This window comes from Pongo pygmaeus, chromosome 10 (assembly GCF_028885625.2).
Source record: "Pongo pygmaeus isolate AG05252 chromosome 10, NHGRI_mPonPyg2-v2.0_pri, whole genome shotgun sequence".
Taxonomy (NCBI): domain Eukaryota; kingdom Metazoa; phylum Chordata; class Mammalia; order Primates; family Hominidae; genus Pongo; species Pongo pygmaeus.
In genome coordinates, this window is record NC_072383.2 from 36,966,207 (window position 1) to 36,973,596 (window position 7,390).

Sequence of the window (7,390 nt, forward strand, 5' to 3'; positions counted from 1 at the left end):
AGTTATTAATAACAATCCAAATGTCAACAAATGGACTATTTGTTTTGAAAGCTGAGCACTACTCAAGATGGTCCAGTTGCTATAAAGAATTTTGTGTTATTGACCTCACAAACCCAAGGACAATATCCAAGTCAGAGACTTTAAATGTATGGATCCTTCACCCCTAAGCACCTCTTCTAGGAATTTAACCCAAGGAAGTATTCAGAAACATGCTCACACTGATGGTTTATTTTTTGTAAAATTCAAAAACTGGGAACAATCTTAATTAACATTATATATCCATACGATAGACTGTTATCAGCTAAAAATTAAATTGTAATGGGATATTAGCATCATTATTATTAACACGTAAACATTTATTATATACTCTTTTAAAATGCATGCTATTTAAACTTTTTATTTTATATGTAAGTACATATATAACAAATAACTAGACAGATGAAAGCAAAATGTTGACAGTGGTTATTTTGGGTGGTAAGATTATGGTGAACTTTGTTTTATAACTTTGTAGTTATTTGGTATTTTCTAGGTTTCTTATTTAAAAATATATTACTTTTGTAACTAAAAACTTTAATAAAAAATAGAACAGGCAAAAGAGATAACTTATATGCTGGGAATTCAGAAATAGTGAAATTTTTTTCCTGCTTCTCCAAAACTACCTTTGGAATAAGTTTATTGGTATCTAAAATTTCACAGTTAGAGATATATTTCTTTTTTCTTTTTCTTTTTCTTTTTTTTTTTTTTTGAGATGGAGTCTGGCTCTGTCCTCTGTCACCCAGGCTGCAGTGCAGTGGCGCCATCTTGGCTCACTGCAACCTCCGCCTCCTGGGTTCAAGCAATTCTCCCTGCCTCAGCCTCCCAAGTAGCTGAGATTACAGGTGCCCACCACCATACCTGGCTAATTTTTGTATTTTTAGTAGAGAGGTGATTTCACCAAGTTGTTCAGGCTGGTCTCGAACTCCTGACCTCAGGTGATCCATCCACCTTGGCCTTCCAAAATGTGGAATTACACGCGTGAACCACCATGTGGCCGAGATACATTTCTTTGTCCTTACTTTGCATCTTTTGCTAAAATGAAAATATAACTAAATGGGGAAACATTAATTCTATTAAGCATTTATACCATCAGAGACAAGTGTTTTTAAGCTACAAGTTTATGAAATCAATTTATTGGGTCTTGGCTTAAACACAAAATAAATGAAATAAAATAGAATGGAAAATATTTGTGTTTTTCCTTCTTAGTAAGGGAAGGTATTATTTAATGATATTTTAATTTAAATTACATATGTATATACTGGGACATGAGGTAAAATATATTCTTTATGGAAGAACACAGTCAAAAAGTTTGGAGGTCACTGCCATAGAATGAACACTAGATCCTGCCCTGAAAATGTGTTTTTGATTGTGGTGGACATATCTGTGAAAGACCACCGGGTGCTTCCGATGGATAAAAGAGAAATCTCTGGGTTTTAAGGATGCAGAAAGGGAGATGAAGGCATCAGAGGACACAATTTGTTCTGTGGCTATTCTTGGCTGTCCTTGGCTTCCTTGGGGAGCCTGAACTGTGGCACAGAGCTCTACTCAGCAGTTTCCTGGAAAAATGGATATTCTGCTGCTATTACAGTCATAGTGGATGGATTTTTTTTTTTTTTTTTTTGAGATAAGGTCTCACTCTGTCACTCAGGCTGGAGTGCAGTGATGTGATTAAAACTCACTGTAACCTCTCACTCCTGGGCTCAAGTAATCCTCCCACCTCAGCTTCCCAAGTATCCAGGACTTCAGCTGAGGGCCACCATGAATGGCTAATTTTAAAATTTTTTTGTAGAGACGGGGGTCTCTCTATTTTGCCCAGGCTGGTCTTAAACTCCTGGGTTCAAGTGATCCTCCTCCCTCAGCCTCCCAAACTGCTGGGATTACAGGTGTGAGCCACTGCACCCAGCCTATGAATAGAATTTTTATAGTTAGTAAAGTTTAGGACTATAAGATCACTGTAACTCAGTGGGCTCCTCAAGATCTTACTATCTGTTGTTACCTAAACAAAAAACCAGCTACTTGCTCTGTGATGTGAAAGTGGTATAACCTTTACAAGCCACTGGAAGAATATTTTCTAACAACTGAATGCACAAATACATTGATACATTTTCAAATGATATGGGGAGAAAGATTGTAGGGCTTCCTTCACCCTTCTAGGATCCAAGATTCTAAACAATTTGGGAAATCAAAATTTATCCTGCCTTACTATTCTGTACCAGTGGATGGGTTTTCATTCTTTCTCATATATTCTTTGTTCCCATACCATCCAGAATTTCTCATTCAAGCAAAGGAAACTGAGAAAAAAATGCACTAAGTTATACATGATTTTATGTTACCTCTTCAATGGGTGTTTGCTTTGGAAAGAGGACCTAACAATGTCAAGAAGATATTCAACACAAAGCAATAAATGCAGCCTATGACAGGCAGGTCAGGAAAAGGTCTATAATATATACTTCCCATGTTTTGACCTTCATTATTTTTGACATCCTTCCTCAAGTTAGAAATCTAGGTCACAGCCAAGCCACCTTGGCTTTGCTAATCATGTGTACTTATGTGAAACTCTCAGTTAGAAAAGAATAATGTGAAGTGGCAGGCACCACTTAAAATACATTTTCTAGAGAAGATGGTTGCAGAAGCATGCGGTTTTTGGGGCTAGCAATTATAGAATTTCGGGTATATGGTGTCCAAGGTCAGTAGTGTAAGTTGGGGTTGTCTATGCCCAATAAGAGAGCCATGGGATCTTTATTGGCGTAACTCTACAATGTGATTTAGGCTCTCTGACTGTCATAGAGATTCTATGCCCTTTCTAAGATATGTTAATATATTTCTTGCTATTTAAATTTGGTTAGAATGGGCCTGGCGCAGTGGCTCACCCTGTAATCCCAGCACTTTGGGAGGCCAAGGCAGGTGGATTACCTGAGGTCAGGAGTTTGAGACCAGCCTGGCCAACATGGCAAAACCCTGTCTCTATTAAAAATACACAATTAGCCAGGCATGGTGGCACACGCCTGTAATCCCAGCTATTCAGGTGGCTCAGTCACGAGAACTGCTTGAACCTGGGAGGCCAAGGTTGCAGTTAGTTGAGATTGTGCCACTGCACTTTAGCCTGGGCCACAGAGCAAGACTCTGTCTCAAAAAAAAAAAAAAAATGGTTAAAATGAGCTTTGTTGTTTGTGACAAAGAACCCCAATTAATACAGGCTCCTTCCTTCAAATTATACTATGTAGACAAAAGTGGGCAAACTATGGAGAAATTATCTAGTAATAATGTCAGATAGTTCTTCCATACATGTTATCTAGTGCTCACCTAAAACAGAAAACATCTGATGAAAATTTATTGTTTAATTTTCAGTTATTCGAATAAGTGATATTTGCTTTGGGGTCTTAAAGGTAAAAACATTGAGAAATAAGATGGAAGCCTTGACAGGTACAGCAACTTTTTCTTTGCCATTTGCTGAAATGACTACTTTTAAAATTCTTTGTTCTACTGAAATGATATTTTATTACTAGATTTACACTAATCAATGAATTCTTTGTCCTTGTACAAAAAAATTAAAAAGCTATAAAGTAGATAAGTATATAGAAAAAAATAAGTAGGATAAGTAGATAGAAAAAAAAGACATTCCTTTAACCATGTCATTGTGCTTTAGATTAATATTAAAAACAACATAAGAATTGCAAAGTTTTGTTCCTTTTTTTACTGACCTAGTTAATTTAAGCAGAATTTATGGTAAAGCTTCATACATAGAGATCAATAAATACTTCTTAACCAAAAAAAAAAAATGGCTTATAAGGACAGTTCAGGGTCATGAAAGCCAGAATGGAAAAGATGTCTTCCCATTTAAAAGAAATTTTCATTGATTCAATGGCTCTTCTGTCATAACAGCCAATTTTTCTGGGCCATTGCTTCAAGAGTTCTATTACATTCACATATTATACGAGCCATAATACAAACAAATAATCCAGTCATTTAAATTTTACATAGAAAATGGCTGACTAGAGGTACCTGACACTCACCTCCTGCACAAATAAGAACTAAAATAACTATGCTTCAAATGGAGAATCTAAGGGAGAACACTGGAATTTAGCAGAGGAAACACTTGACACCAGGAAGGAGAGGGAAGTAAGGAAGTCTGCTGGGGCAAGATCAGCTGGGATCCAGAGAGACTTTTCAGTACAGGGAAAGGGTAAGTGAGTGATCCCCAGTGGTCTACATTCCCACTATGGACTCTTGCACTTCTAGCCATGGGAGAGCTCCTTGACCTTTGGGGAGTCTGAGGCTAGTATAGGAAGCTGCCTGGAGTCTGCATGACAGCATTGCTCCAGATAGAGAGTTCACATTAGGTCCCACACATGCCTTGAGACCCAAACAGCTGCAGCACACCAACATTTTGAGAGCCCAGCTCCCACCAGGCTGCATCTCCCCTGAGGCCCAGCATCTCCTGCATGTACTAATCCTTGGAGCCCCACTGACATCCCCTTGTGTCTACCTGGAGGGCTGCAGTAGCATGATGCTGTTTGGACCCAGTAGTGTGGCCTGGTCCCCAGCACTCTCTCCCACACAGTGTCCTACATTCTGGGAAATGGGTGATGCAGCACACCTTGTGGCTGCTCCTGGGACAAAGAGAGCCAAGGACAGGGTTGCCCTACCCACTGCTGCTGCTGCCATCACAGCCACTGGAAGCAGAAGCACCTGCTCTCCAGAGCTTGAAAGCCACCTGCCTAGGACCACTGCCATTGACAGTAACACTGCCTCTCACCTCCCACAGGAGACAGCTGCAGTATACTTGTACATGCCCTGAGGACAGGCTCCCTCTACCCATCGCCTCCTGAACTTGCTGCCCAAGAACCTGGGGACAGCCCCATTCTGCACAACACAACCCATGTGCACCACTAGGGGACCTGAGAATAAGCCCTCTCAGCCTGGCACCACCCCTCAGTGCCCAGGCATGCCACCTGGGGATCTCCCAATTCCATTGGTTGAGTCAGGTGTGTGCGCAGACCACCAGGAAACCTTACAACAGGCCCAGAACAACTGCTGAGACCCAAGCCTGCTGTCTGGAGGCCTGGAGATCTCCCCACCCCATCTACCACCTCTGGCATCAGTGCACTCTTTCCAGGGACCTGAGGATGGGTTCACCCAGCCTGTTGCCACCATACACATTACCTGGGGGGGTTGAACATTGGCCTGCCCATTTGATTGCAGCCATTGATAACATCAGCATATGCTGCCTGGGAGCCTTAGTATTGTCTTGCTACTGTTACTGCCATTGCCCATGCCATACCTGCTGTCCAGGTACCCAAGGACCCACCCACATGCCGAACCCACCAATATGACTGTTGGAATCCAAGCAAGCTGTCTGGAGGCCCAAGAATTAGTCTGCTTGAACCCATTAACACTGGTGCCTGCATACACCACTTGGAGGCCCAATGACAGGTACACTTGGCCCTGTCACCACTGAGTCTTGAGGACTGACCCACCTGGTATCCCTGTCCCCAGCAAAGACTCACTACAGCCTCTGCTAACAACTGCAGCCTAAGCCACTGAGGAAATCACAGACACCACTAATGATATTTACAGCTGAAGAAATAGTGTGGAGACTACATGACTATATAGACACAGAATCAAAGTTAAAGTGTCCTACTAACTAACACCATAGATAGATCTTCAGGAAAAAATCATTCCCTATGAAAGCCACTTCAAAAAATTGAAAGAAGCCACTATTACACAACATGTGCAGATATCAACAAAAAAATACCAAAAGAGAACAAGAGTTTCTGCCTGGTAATCCAGAAAATTCTTCTGAACCTTGTCCAAGACCATAAAGGTGGTACTTTTATGAGTCTGAAAGAAACATACCATTACTGGGCTGGGGGTGACCCCTAAAGCAGCTACAGCTTAGATCACAACACCCAAGTTCTTGACAATATCTGGAAAGCCTTCCCAAGAAGGATGGGCACAAAGAAGCCCAGATAGTGCAGACTAAAATAAATACCAAACTCCTCAATGCTGAGACAACAAAGAACATCTACTAGCATCAACACCATCCAGAAAAACATGACCTCACCAGATGAATTAAATAAGGCACTAGAAAACAATCCTGGAGAAACAGAGATATGGGACCTTTCAGACAGATAATTCAGAATAGCTGTGTTGAGGAAACTCAAAGAAATTGAAGATAACACAGAGGAGGAATTCAGAAATCTACCAGATAAATTTAACAAAGAAACTGAAATAATTAAAAAGAATCAAGCACAAATTCTGGAGCTGAAAAATGCAATTGCCATACTGAAGAATGCATCAGAGTCTTTTAATAGCAGAATTTATTAACTTAAGAAAGAACTAGGAACAGAAAACCAAATACCACATGTTCTCACTCATAAGTGGGAGTTGAACAATGAGAACAATTGGACACAAGGAGGGGAACATCACACACTGGAGTGCCAGGTCCGACCAGCAGACCCTGGCCAAATGACAGATGAACAAATGCACTCAGACACAGACCTAGTGAAAGAGCGGGCTAGGGGACCGGGCCACCTACAGACACCGAGAAGGGTGCTGTAAAGACTCAGCAGCAGCAGCCCTGACTAGCTGGTGCTGTGGGCATTTATTTAGTACAGATTTAATGACAAAGGCTTGAGTCAACATTCTTTGTGGGTTAATAACATTGCCGACCCCCAAAGTAGAGACAACATGAGTAAACAACCTTTTTTGAAAAACTCCTCTACATTCCCTTGTGTCTATGCCCTAAGCTTTTAGGCTTCTGATAAGAGAATCTGGCTGCCTTCAGCCAAATCCTTTTCCGAAGCTTTTGTAAAACCTTCTGGCCTTCCGAGAAGGTTTGCATCTTTCTGCAATTTTTCCCACTACTCTGACAGATCTCCTACACCAGAGCCTGTTGGGGGTTTGCAGGAAAGGGTAGGGAGAGCATTAGGACAAATACCTAATGCTTGCGGGGCTTAAAACCTAGATGACAGGTTGATAGGTGCAGCAAACCACCATGGCACATGTATACCTATGTAACAAACCTGTACATTCTGCACACGTATCCCAGAACTTAAAGTAAAATTTAAAAAAAAGAGAAAGAATTAGTGAGCTTGAAGGCGGGCTATTTGAAAATACACAGTCAGAGGGGACAAAATAAAAAATAATAAAAACCAATGAAGCACACACCTACAGCATCTAAAAAACAGCCTCACGCAAATCTAAGAGTTATTGACCTTGAAAAGGAGGTAGAGAAAGAGATAGGGGTAGAAAGTTTAATCAAAGGGATAATAACAGAGAACTTCCAAAATCTTGAAAAATGTATCAGTATCCAAATACAAGAAGGTTGCAGAACACCAAGCAGATTTAACCC